Below are 13,248 nucleotides of genomic sequence, written 5' to 3' on the forward strand. Positions count from 1 at the left end.
TTAAATCAACAGTGACAGATCATCACCCGTTTTCTAAATTCACTAAATGGTTTAATAATATAATTTTGAGAAACAGATTTGTGGCTCGCACGCACACACACACCAAGGCAAAATAAAAATGACAGAACATTTGAACAAGGCAGCAATAAAACAGTGATAGTAATAAAGAATAAAAATGCTGTATCAGGTTGCCATGGGAACCAGCATTCAAGGACTCCAGGTAACGTTGTAAAACATGCCACCGAGCATAAAGCAGCTAAGCAGGTTAAGAGGTTATTTATTAGGCTGCGACATGTTGTGCAGTGCCCTCTGGTGAGAGCGCAAGAGAGGCACAAACGGGTTCAAAATGAGGCAGAGGAGCCAAGAATTTGTGCCCCAGGAGCATCACCTGGGAACTGTCAGCTCGGCAGCTGCAGAAGTGGGAAGGGCCAGCACAGGTACAGGCAGGGCTGGGTGCAGAGCTATGGGGAGGTGACACCAGGACAGGCACCCACAGCCACTTTAATGTCCCTCCCGTGGGAGCCAAGAGCACCACGGCACACACAGGGAGCCATCAAGGGCTTCGGGAAACAGCTCAGTAGGTGGGATCTGCCAGCCTCTCAAAGTGTTGCTTTTCCTGCTGAGGGTAATGGGACCAGCTAAGATGAAAGCTACAGCAGGTAATGCTCAAGCCAGTAAGCCCAATCCTTGGTCACAGTATGTTTTCTTAAGGACTGAAAGTGGAATTTGTTCCATGCCCAGGAATTTCACTAAAATTAGCAGCAATTCCTCACTTAGAGGAGCTGCAAAACCAGGCTCAGAGTCCCTGGGGCACCACATCTTGTGCAGCCACAGAGGAGCACAGAGAAACAACTCAACGAGGTAAGGAGTCCATGAGCAAACAACAAAAAAGCCATTCAGTAACTCAATTCAACTCAAGGTAAAACCACCAAGCTGTCCTGTCCAACACAAGACAAAAATACAGATGTCCACCTAAAAGAAGATGCTCTTGAGCACCTTGACAATGTAGAACCTCTCCATGACTGCACACCCTCAACACACAACAGAGGATGCTGCAAAGCCTTCTGAGTGCCACATGCCCCACTGCACCCTCCCCATGACACTCAAGCTCATGGGGGGTGTGTGGCTGATGGCCATCTCTGCATCTGCAAACAGCAGACACCTGAACCTCTTTCCAGGTACCATGAGCTCACATTAAGCTTTTATTTGGGGGAGCAGAAGAGGTTGCTTACGAATATCACAGCACAGGATTTTCTTTTTTCCCACAGGCCTTTCTGTAGGGAAATCAATAGTAAATCTAGTTAAATGATTTTGAATAAACACTGTTAACATTTTGTATTGATTGGCTCCTCCAAAACTGGATCAGAGCTAACACCGCCCTGATCCATCATCCTTCCCATTACACCTAAAATAATGGAAATCCTTACAGAGAGAGGATGATTTTTTAAGCCTGCCAAAACCTGCCAAACACAAGGCATGGCTGGATTAGCTTTTTCTGTCAGCAAAGCCAGCCTATTTAGCCCAATATCCAGCAATGCTTTCCATGCAGCTTTCCTGTTGGGATGAGGGTCAGTGCATGCCCAGCCTGCTAGCACTGCTCTGCCAACAGCCAGCTCCAGAACCCACTGCAGTTCTGTGGCTAGCAGCAGATTTGGATTTGTCTTTAAAGTGCAGAAACACTGTTGGGAGGTGGTGGGGGGCTGGAATATGAAACCCAGCTCTCCTTGTTTTCCCCTGCACCGTTAAAGCTGTCAATTCAATTCTCCTCCCACTAAGTGGCACCAATGCACCGCAAACCACAACGAAAACATCTGTACAGACAGCTTATAAATAAATATTCCCCTGTCTTCCTGAGCCTGGCCCACAGCAGGGGAAATCAAACAAGCAGGATCTGTGTGCAGGAAGGGGTGGTAGGGCTGCCATGGACCAGCTCTTGGGCCACAGCCACAGCCCTCTGGGATGGCTGGCCCTCCTCATGAACAGTTTATGTTTCCATGAAGGAAATGCAGCTTACAGGGACACAAGAAAAGAGAAAAAGGCAGGGAGGCAATGTTGTGTTACCCAATACCTGCTCTCACTTTGAGAAGAGAAGGGGTGCAGGGACCACAGCAGACACTGAAACCCATGAAGTGTTGAGCCAAGCCCAACCCAGACTCCCTGCAGTTGAACTGCTCATGATCTACACCACAAATCACACCCCGAGTGTCAGGCACTGCTGTTTTTCTTCCAGACAGCCCTTGTGAAGCCCTTTGATTCAGGAGAGTTGTAAGGATTGCCCTGAGCTCCTGGCTGGATCACCCAAGGCTTTGCCCAGCATTACCTGGAGAGTAGGTATGTGGGGCAGGGGCAGCTCGGCTGTAAATCAAATCTACTGTAAAAATACAAATCTACAGTTCAAACTTACTGTAACTGGGAAAAAGTTAGGAAATAACAAACCCCATTTCTGTTAGTTTCTGCTCTTCTTAACAGGAATAAAATCTAGGAAATATCTTTACACTGGTGACAACGAGAAGAGACAATTAGCCAAAAATTCCAACACAAATAGCAATAGAAATCCAATGAGCAGTTTGGGACATCACAGTCTCCCTTGTCATGGCCTGCCATTTGGAAGAGCGATGCTGATGGTCCCTGCTAAGTGGAGAAACAAGGCTGTGTGTTGAGCAGAGGATGCCTTCTTCAAACTGTCACGTCACCTCCATAGTAACATGTGAAATACTTAAAGACAACTTATTAATGACTGAATATCGTATATATGTCAGCACAAGCACAAAATCAACAGGTGTGACTACCACACAAGAGACCGAAAGTCTGTGTTTCAACAGGGATCAAAAGATGATAGAAGTCTGCACAGAGTACTAGAGAGGAAAAAACAAGTCCATCCATAAACATGGCACAGCCTCCACACCAGCTGGGATCATTACTGATCCATGGCACCCCATGGGATTTATGTACCACAGGATGCAGAGCAGCTGGGGAAGGCAGAGGTGATACCAGAGCGCTGTGCTGAGCAGTGCCCAGCCAGGAGGAGCAGAACCTGGCAGTGATGGACAGGGGGTCTCAGTGGTTTCACCAGCATCTGCCTCACATTTGCTTCAGCAGAAAGCTGCTGGAAGCCAGCAGCCCCCTAACACATTCCCATGCAGCCCAGCCTGGCCAGACACAGATCCCAGTGCTGGAAGCTGACACACAATGACTTCCCCAGCCTGAGAGAACAGCCTGTGGCTGGTGGCCACCACACTCCAGACCAGACACACCAATCTGCCCCTCTAGCACAGTGCAATGGCCACAGAGGAGTAACGTGCCTTCCTTCATCTACAACAAAGCTGAAGAGCCACAATCACCACCTTTTTACCACAGAAAATCGGAGCAGTTATCCCTCAGGGGAGGAAAATATCCCTAAGGGGAAAAAAAGAATTCACAGGCGCCTCCTGAGCTTGTTTGTTTTTAAAACAACACTCACAGATGTAGCACTGACATTAAACCTCCTGTGCACTGAAACCAAAACAGGGAATAAAAGAATCCCCTTGGAAACGTTACAAACATCCTACACTGAGTGCTGGGGCATCACATCGCTGGCCATGGATTCTGAGTTGCTTCTTTATGCTCCCTCCACCTTTCCCCAAGCAATATCCAAAGCTGATTATTCTGTTGTTTGCAGTAGACTGAAGTAATTAAGCTTAACCCTAGTCCTGTGGGAGTCCCAGAGAAGGTTAGTGATCCACAGGCATGACACGCTGTTATTTATAGCTGATTAAGTTCTATTTATCTACATTTAAATGTTGCAGGAGATGGGAAGAGATCCCAAAACACATCTGTGTCTTATTAGAAACACCAGCTGTTTGTGGTAGCTTAAAGTTTGCCTTTCCTGAGAAGTTATAAGGGAAAAAAAACCCTCAACCCTGAATAATTCAAATTCTTCACTGTAGCTAAATAAATTGGTGTGGTTTGGCCATAATCTTCAAGATGCAAGCCTGCCATCCCCTGCAACTGACCTGCTTCTGGGGTCAAACTAAACCCAAAATTAGCTAGGCCACTTTCAAGCTGTTCTGAGCACTGTCACTGCATTTAGTTTTTACTGTATGACTGTTCATGTCTTAAGAGATGTGAGAAAGGTGAGCAGCAGGTCACAAACCAGAGCTTTAGGGGCATAACTTCTGAGCCTCTATGCATTTTATAACAGCACTGTGGTTTCATTAGTTAGACAGTCTTCATATATATGCTCTATTTTCCCACATGCACACAGAGGATGATGAGCCAACTAAGGGGATTCACTCTTGCCACCACCTTTTCCTTCAGAGAGATGTGGTGCCAAGGCCCACAGTAACAACTGAGCCTGGTATTAAAACCTCTGTGTAATTTAAGTTACTGCATTTTTGGTGGTAGAGAAGAGCAACAGAAATATTTGCATGTAGGAGATATAAATAGTTTCAAGAACAGCATAATAACTCAAAGTCACACTCTAGAGAAAGGGACACCACTGCCCTGCCACTATTAGCATCAAATCACATGAGGTACTGCAAAGTTTATCTCCTAATTGCCAAAGTAGAATGTAATGAAGGAAATGGTAAGCTGCTTATCTCCTTGTGCAAGAAGTCCCAGTTGAAACATCCAGAGAGCAACAGCAGGACAGAGCAGGAATGTCTCAGTCTTGTGGCTGCAGAACTGTAACTATCCACATGATGCTTCTTAAGAACCCGAAGAATGATCTATCACCTCCCTCCTCAGCCACTGCTTTGCATGCCAAGCCATATGAGAGTTGTGAGACCTTCACTGGTAACTGTTCCAGCCCAGAAGAGCCAGCTGAGTTTCACTTTTACCATCACCTGAAATGGAGCTGAGATTCAAAATGAAACTTTAGAGTAAAAAGTGAAACCTCTGAGTTTTGCAAAGAACACTTTGAAATGCCTCACCATGGCTTTGATACCTTCTTCTTGCACAGGAATCCATGAGACTGTGCCCACAGGAGCTCTGTGAAATCATTTGTCTTGAAGGGAAGGCACCCCCAGGGACACTTTCATCACCCAAGACACTGACTGCAATCTTCTGATGGACGATTCCCCTGCCAGTCACCCCACCACAGCCCAGACTGCCATGGGGCAGCTCACCTTAGGCTTTGCTTGCAATCCTCATGCTGGGATTGACCTGGGTGGTAAAAGCCACCCCACTTGCCCTGGGCAAGTAGTTCTCTTGATGCTCTGGGCTCTGACCATGCCCAGACAATGCTGAGGCCACAGTGACTCCTCACTCTTACCAATCCCAGCCCAGTCTACTCAAGTGATGCAACTGTGGGCTGATACCAACAGAGCATTAAACCTCAAACTAGAGCATGGCTGGAGCGAGCCTGGGACACTTCCAGCTTCCCCTAGGAAGGCAGTGCTGCCAGCTCTTTGTTTTGTTGTGAGGCATGTGATAATTTGGCATCATCCCCTAAGTTCTGAAATTTGCTGGAACAAAAGAAATGTTGAGCTTTCATTAAGAGGAAAAAACAAAGTGTACAGTCTCAAGTCATAAACACAGATTTGAAAATACAGCCCATGAGTGCTTGAACACAATTAAGAAGATGCTAAATCAGTACTCATTAAGTATCTTGGTTGCTGGGTAGCTTAGTTATTCATTCTCATTATTTGATTAGATTTGGTAACTCAAATAGGTTGGAGTTGTATTTCTGCTGTGGTTCATCTTTTGCTCAGTTACTCTTTGACAGGCCTTCTGCACAACCCTAAGGAGTCAAGTGGTCACCCCACACCCCACTCCAGTATTTCTAAAAACAGTCTGACATTTTTTTCTTCCAATTTTCAGTGTCCTACTTAGGGCTAGAGATGATTTACACTGTGCCTCTCTGAACGTGTCCAATATTGGTACCTAAGTGATTAAAAACCCAACAAACTACTATCACATCAGGAAACCAACCTTCACAATCTCAAAAATGAATCTGTTTCCCAAACAGTACCCAGAACTTCACGCATATTCTGCCCCAATAAGAGCCTGCCATGCATATGCTCTCATCCCTATGCAAATAAAAACCTTCTACCTCACAATGATCTTTTAAAACTGGTATTTTGAGATATAACCGATTTACAATATCATCATCTCTTACATTTCTCTTACCAGTGCTTTTAGATGACATGTTTTAGCACTTGCAAGTGCATATGGGCAACTGCCAAACAAGTTCCTCCCATATTACAGGAAAAATACAAAACATTTCAGTCTAAAAACAAAGAAAAAACAACAAAGCCAACGATGAAGTAAAGTCTGGTTATTCCAGAGTACAGTTTCCCCGGTACTTTGTGTTGCAATTATTTACATACCCCCAGATACTCAAACTTATGTAGTCCAAAGTTTTGTTGTGGACTTTGTAGAACAAGTTGTGCCTGAGCCAACTGGAGCAGCCTCAGTGTGTTATCAGGCTGACCGATGGAACAGGGGGAATACACCAGATTTGCTACCAAAGGGCAAAGCTCCCAAACCACTGAGCAACACAAAGCACAACAAAATGCAAAACCAAATTCAAGCCCACTACAAGAAACAGGTTCAAGTTGCAACCACTGTGATACCTCAAGACCCTTTGGCTGGATGAACAGCACTAGTAATGAACACCTTCCATCTTTGCACAACTTCAATGCAGGGGCTCAACAGTGAATACATTATCCCATATTTTAGCCCAGAATGTAAAGAAATGCATTTGGAAGGAGAAGTTAAGGCTTCCAGAACTGCAGGTTGTCCCACAATCTTTTTTCCACTCTTTCAGGTACAAAATAAAACCATCCAGCTCGTCAGCGCTCACCACTTAGACAGAGGCCCAGCTCAGCAATCCTGAGCCCTCTCTGCCTGTCACAGCTCCTGGCAGAGCTGCATCTCATGACCAAAGGACAGAAATATCTCCAGGTTCACAGAGAAGTGCACAGGCGAGGTGGAGATCCAGCCCTACCAACAGGGCTCACTGAATTCCTATAGAACAGCAGCAGCATTTCTTGTGCATTAGGATGTTACAAATGATGCTCAGCACGAGAATTACAACTGTCCTGAGTGCCAGCAGTACCACACAGTCACCTTTCCCCTGTGTGAACAGGTAATGCTTTTGGGCAGGAGAACCCAAGAGGTGCAATGCAAACAGCTCTACTGCCTACCAGAGCAAGGGAAGTTTAACTGTGACCAGTCACAGATGCTTCAGAATTTCATAGATATCATTAACACACAAGATGTGTAATTACCTCAGCAGACACTCCTTCCACGTGCTTGTTTTGTGTTATTTTAAATTTTTCCTTTGGCTGGACAGGCTAAAAACAAATGAGTAGAGGAGCAATGCCCAGATGTTCTGCTTTACTATTAAGCCTAATAAGGAGCACGAGCAGCAATCTAGAAGCAAACACTAGAAAGGGTTTTCATCACTAAAGTTCATCCTGAATTTCCTTTTTTTAACTACAGTCCTGCAACTTCAGTATTCTCCTTGTTGTTTTTATGGTTCCACAGTTTCTCTCCTTCCTCCTTTCAAATTATATTTACAGAAAAACCACATCAATTTGAATTATTCTGAAAAACTAAGCAGCACACACTTTCAGATGCAAGAGCTGCTGAGTGCCTAATTTATTAGAGGAAAAGCAGAACCAAAATAAGGCTGTATTGCCTTATCATATAGATCACCTTCATTAAGAACTACACAGAAACACCACATTGGTTTCTCATACCATTTCTGTCCCATTCATTACATGCACATAGAATGAGTTTTACTGAAGGCTTGTTACTAGTATCTATCTTAAAAAAAACAACTCACAAAATCAAAAAGATAACACGGTGAAAAAAAACAACACAAATGTACTGCCAGAAACATCAGGTAGATATTCAAGGGCTGATATTTTACATCCCCATCAAACTAACTGCTGTAAACTAACAGGACCTTTTGGGCAGTACCAGGGGAATCCTGCCAGTCACACCGAGCCACCCAGCCTCGTGTATTCACTTCGCTTCTCACTCCCTGCACAGCTCAGAGCCCCCAAATCGGATCCGATGGCAAGAGGCACAGAGGTACCTGTTCTTCTCCTTCCCCTGCGCATTCCCCTCCACTCCTCGGCACGGGTCCCTCCTCTGTGCACATGCACCGCTTCCCAAAGCGCTCACAACGGGCTGCGTGCCTCAGAATAACGAGGATCTAAAACAAGAGCTTAAGCACTTAAACAAAAACATGAAACAAAAGCAGGGGGGTGGAGGAAAAAAAAAAAAAGCAGTGGAATAAATCCAACCGTAGCTCTCACAGCCCCAGCAAGTGCCAGCAGTTTCAAAAGAGCTGTAATCTCTAAGCTGTTATCAAGGTTTTATCGCACTCCAGTTCTTATCTAAACCAAACAATCACTAGAACAGCAGCTGATAAGGGATCCTGACAAGGTAATTTCAGCAATTTAAATCCACTGCTACAGCCATCATACACTGAGAATATTTTAACACCCTTTCCAGTTTAACCTCTAATCTCTCTTCCTCTGTTCTTTCCAAACACAGGGCCCATTTTTCCCTCCTGCAGCCGGGCACATTTCCTGCCATCGCTCGTGTTACGGGGCAGGTGCCCTTTGAGCTCTGCCTTTGGCGTGTGCAGCCCATGCACCAACTTGCTTCATCAAAAGGGTCATTATTTTGCCTCTGAATTCAAGTGGCTATTTTCCCCCGGCTTGACAAAGGTCTGTCGTTGAGAGCCGTGGCTACATCTGTCACAAGAGAGAGAGGAGAGGGAAATCAAAGGCAGCAAACGCGAGGCAGGAGCAGCCCCAGCCCTGCCGTCATTGGGTGTAACACAAGAGAAACATTCCTTGGAGCTCTGTGGGGCTTTTACCTAGAACATCTCACCCACATGTCACAAGGCAGGATTAGCTCAATGCCTCATCTTCCAAAATCATTCACTGCCCAGAAAAACCAGTATCTTTTTCTACATTTTTGCTTGCAACTGACTTTTTACAGCAAGGCCAGACTTTGATTTATGGGACTTCTGAAAACACTTATTCATGCTAAATGTAGCTGGCAAGTGACATACAAAACCAAAACAAAACCAGCTACCTTAACTGGACAAAAGAATCAGTCCAGCTGGCACAATTTCCTCTGGACACCAGACACCACCTCGATTCAATTCCTCCTTATTTCTCTCCTTATGCTGCAGCAAAAAAATTGATATTAAGCCACTAAGATATTCCTATATCTCCAAAGCTAAGCAGCAACTTGCCTGTATCACAGATGTTTATGTACACAGGACAGGGCAGAGCAGCTTTAGAAGCAAAGGAGTTACCCCCTTGGATTTTCACAGCCCCTGTGAGGCCAGGGAGCCAAGTACGGCTCTTGTGCAATCGCCCTGGGCACGCCCAGCACCTGCAACCGCATCACAAAGAGCAGCCAGAGCCAGTAAAGTTACCCAAGTAACCAGAGGGAAGTTCCTGGAGTAACCTGTAGCCAGATCCCTTCTGTGGTGCTGTAACCGACTGTGTCAGAACCGTTGTCTCCATATGAACAGAAAGTGAACGGTGTGAACTTGGAAAATGGCTCAATTCCCTCAGGCTGAACTTTCCAAAGCAGGAAAGAGAATGCAAAATTTCTTGGCTTGTGCACACAGGGAGGGAGGGGAAAAACCAACCAAATGCTGCAAAACCCAAGAAATCCCTTTACTAAAGATGGAAAATTCCTTCACACCCTATTTCAAAACCTTTCTTCAATCAAAAGTTAATGAATCAAGAGACAAACCAGATGCAAACTCTCATTTTCCTCTATAAATCAGTGTCTGGCATGTGAAATGCAAACTAATTTGTTTAAATTACAAGACTTAAATGTGGTTATAGAAATAATAGAGTGTCTTCAGATTTTAATCAGAAAAAATATATCCTGAGTTTCAGAAAAATTACCAAGCACAAGTAGGAACAGAATTATAAACATACCATGGTAGCCTTTGCTAGCCCAAAGAGAGATGAGTTACTTCCTTTCTCTTAGAATGGGAAGACCAATAATTTTTTCCATCCCTATTCTGGGATGAAATCCTCCTATTTGGACAGCACTGAGTCTCTGGCATCAAGGAAGTCCACCAGTTGTTAACAGATTTACTGGGTATGAAAATCTTCATGTGTATGAATGTTGCTCTAAAGGAGGTGACATCAAGATCTGGATAGCATGACTGTGTAACATAAAGAAAGCAATCATTAGTTTGTATTAAAATATGCATCTTGTTTGTGTTCCTCCTTCATGGCTTTTTTGAGACATTATGTGGGCTGGATATTGTATTCAAATGGGTTTCTATTGCATAATGTTTGTGAGGATTGTGCATTACCCTGGGCTCAGCCTCTCTGCTGCAAGAACAAGTGGACAGTGCAGTTCAATCTGTTTCTTCAGCCAACCTGAGTGTGCAGCAAACTTGCCTGTGAAAGCACAGCTATGATACATCCCCTCAGCATGTAAAATACCCAATCCAACCAGCCATAAACTATCACTTCAGGCATTTATGGCAGACAGTAAACACATGCTTATCAGAGAACAACTGCACCCTGTGAGCTCAGCCAATGGAGCAGTATTTCTTATCAAATCAATGGCTTATCAGGGAACTTAACAAAAATAAAGGTTACACCATATGGCCTCCTCCTTTTCACCTATGCTCCATCAAGATGTATAACTTCAATTGAAGCTACATTGTTCAGGCTTTGGAGATTTGCTTCCTCCTTGTCTGCCCTTGAAAGCAAAAGCCTACCCTTTAGAGCAAGGCCCATGGGAATGATCCCTACAAAACTGTGCTGATCTGGACAAACAGGGCATCGACCCAGCTTCTGCCATCAGAGGCCCTCACTGGTGCCCACTGCCCTGATCAACAGCCCAGCGTGGCAGTGGGTACTGCCCGTCCCCCGCGCCTGCCCACGCGGTGCCTCCTGCTCTGCAGGGACAACACCAAGGGCAAGAGGCACCAGGAGTGAGGGCAGCACGTCTGCCAGGGGCCACTGGGGATGTTTGCACAGCCCCTGGAGTCACACAGAGACCAGTGCTGCTGGTTTGGCCAAATTATAGAAGACAAGTCGGATTCCCCTTGTGCATAACTCTTATCAGGAGTTGTCTAAAACTGTTAGCTCATGTTGCACAAAGGGCATTTCTGAACCACACAAAGTGAGTATTTTTGTTTGACCAATTACTAAAACTCCTTCAAAAGCCACATTTCTCCACACGAGTTATTTCTCCTTCTGTGGTTGTTCTGTCCCACACTGCAGACTTGCTCTCTTCCTGGCAAAGGAACAACAGCCCCTTCCAACAGAATGAGTTGGATCCAACTTACTAACCATTAACTTAAAGGAACTTAATTAATGATCTTCTAATTAACTGCTGCTTAACAGCTGATACCATTATTAGATCACTTTCCATCCCTAAGTTTACAGCAGAGGGTCTGGAAAGGCACCCTGTGAACGGCAGCCAGAAGGAGAGCAAGGAGCAGGTTTCTTGTGAGGTTACTCAGCCCGTTATCTAAAACAACTGCTATTAAAAACTTTCATATATTTATACACATAAATTCCTAAATTGAAAAGGATCAGAAGAATTTCAGGTGCTGAGCTGCTGAGAGCTGCCAAACTGTACTTCACACCAGCCAAGGCTCCTCTGCTTCCAGGGAACAGACTGCTGAAGTTACTCAACAAGAGACCCTCTTGATTTTTTTTAATTCAAATCAGGTTTTTCAGATTACAAAGCAGCTGTCAATGCTACCACAGAACCAGACAACAACTTCAAAAAATTCAACAGAAGTAGCCAAACTCCTCACTCACTACTTTAAACTATAAAAAGTCCTGGTCAATCCACAATTCTAATCCAGACATGTGAATCTTCCTTCTCACAGATCTATCTCATCCAATGTAAATTAACCTGAAAAATGGAATTACTCTGTAAAGGGGCCTATTCCTTCCCTTTACTTTTTACAAGATCTAAGAATAAAACATTTGGGGCCCCTAATCTGCTGATGACAACACTTGATTTTGCTGACCTGGACTGTCTGGAAACAAGAAATGTTCATTTGCACTTAAGAGACAGAGATGGATTTTAATCAGTATAATTCCAATTGCTGCAGTGATATTCACCAGATTTTGAGAGCATCAAACTCACTTCTCTCTGTGCCATCACCAAAAGCAATCAACATAAATTTTTTCTCACAAGCTGAAAAAACATCTTCCTACAGTTCTGCTGCCACGTTGCCCACACAGGTCCTCCTTCAGAGCTTTGCTGAGCCCAAATGCCATTTGGCCACTGCTGCTCACAATTCTTACAGCCTGACTACAGAGGGAAATGACTCCAAATTGCAGCAGAGTATGAATTTATATGTGTGATACTCCTTTCAGATAAGGAGCCTTTTCCAGTTCACTTTACTACACTGAATTGGGGTAAACTGCTGAGAGCCACGTGGTGAAGCTCTTTTGGTTCATTTCCTCCTTGTAAACAAGCCCTAAAAATTTGGGGGCTGCTGGAAATGCTGCATGGAATAGCAGCTCTGCCCTGAGGATCATTCTGCCACCTCAGCCCCTTGTGCCACCCAGCCCTCCTCGCTGTGCTGCAGCCTGAGCTCCTCCTTGGATGACTAGGAATGCTCTCCATCAAGAAGAGCTTTCCTATTAATTAGCTACTGGTTGGTTTCTTGCTTTTTATCCATTAAAATCTTTAAAAATTGCCACTCACCCATTGTTTCAATACTATTGACACCTTCTTTGCCAATAAAAAGCACTTACAATTTATTATTTTTTAAAGCATCATTGCCATATGAGTCTGTACTGTCTCCATGGCTTACCTGTGTGTGCTGCTGTTACCAAGCCAGGTTAAATTTAGTTCTAATGTAATGCACTTACTACTCAGCCAACTCATAAACACAAACTCTCCTTGATAAGCAAGCAATAAAAACCTGTCCTTTATTGCCACCAAGGTAATTCATACTTTAATGTATCTATTATTTCCGTACTAAGATTATTTTGCAGCAGCAAATTGAATGTGTCATGAAGGAAATCAAAGAAAATGCATGAGAAATGCTGAAACAAAACTTAGACTCTGAGAGACTAGAGAGCAAAAAACTTCAGAGAAACTGAAATTAGTACTGATATTACAAGAAAGGATAACTTAGAATAACGTTCTTTCTCACAGTGTTGCTGGGATGATGTGAAGAATGTCAAGACTAAGCATTTCTACATTGCCCTTCATCTGGGACTATCAGAACAGATATCACACAGTTCAGGGCTGCCTCAGGGAGGGCATTCCCAGCTTCCAGCAAACCAA

The 13,248-nt window shown here is 44.3% G+C and overlaps 1 protein-coding gene across 19 annotated transcripts in view; it reads right to left on the bottom strand.

The window, feature by feature from the left end:
• Positions 1-13,248, bottom strand: part of FBRSL1 (fibrosin like 1) — a 523,668-nt gene that overhangs the window by 323,612 nt on the left and 186,808 nt on the right. The window lies entirely within an intron of this gene.

Source organism: Pithys albifrons, chromosome 17, assembly GCF_047495875.1.
Source record: "Pithys albifrons albifrons isolate INPA30051 chromosome 17, PitAlb_v1, whole genome shotgun sequence".
Classification (NCBI taxonomy): Eukaryota; Metazoa; Chordata; class Aves; order Passeriformes; family Thamnophilidae; genus Pithys; species Pithys albifrons.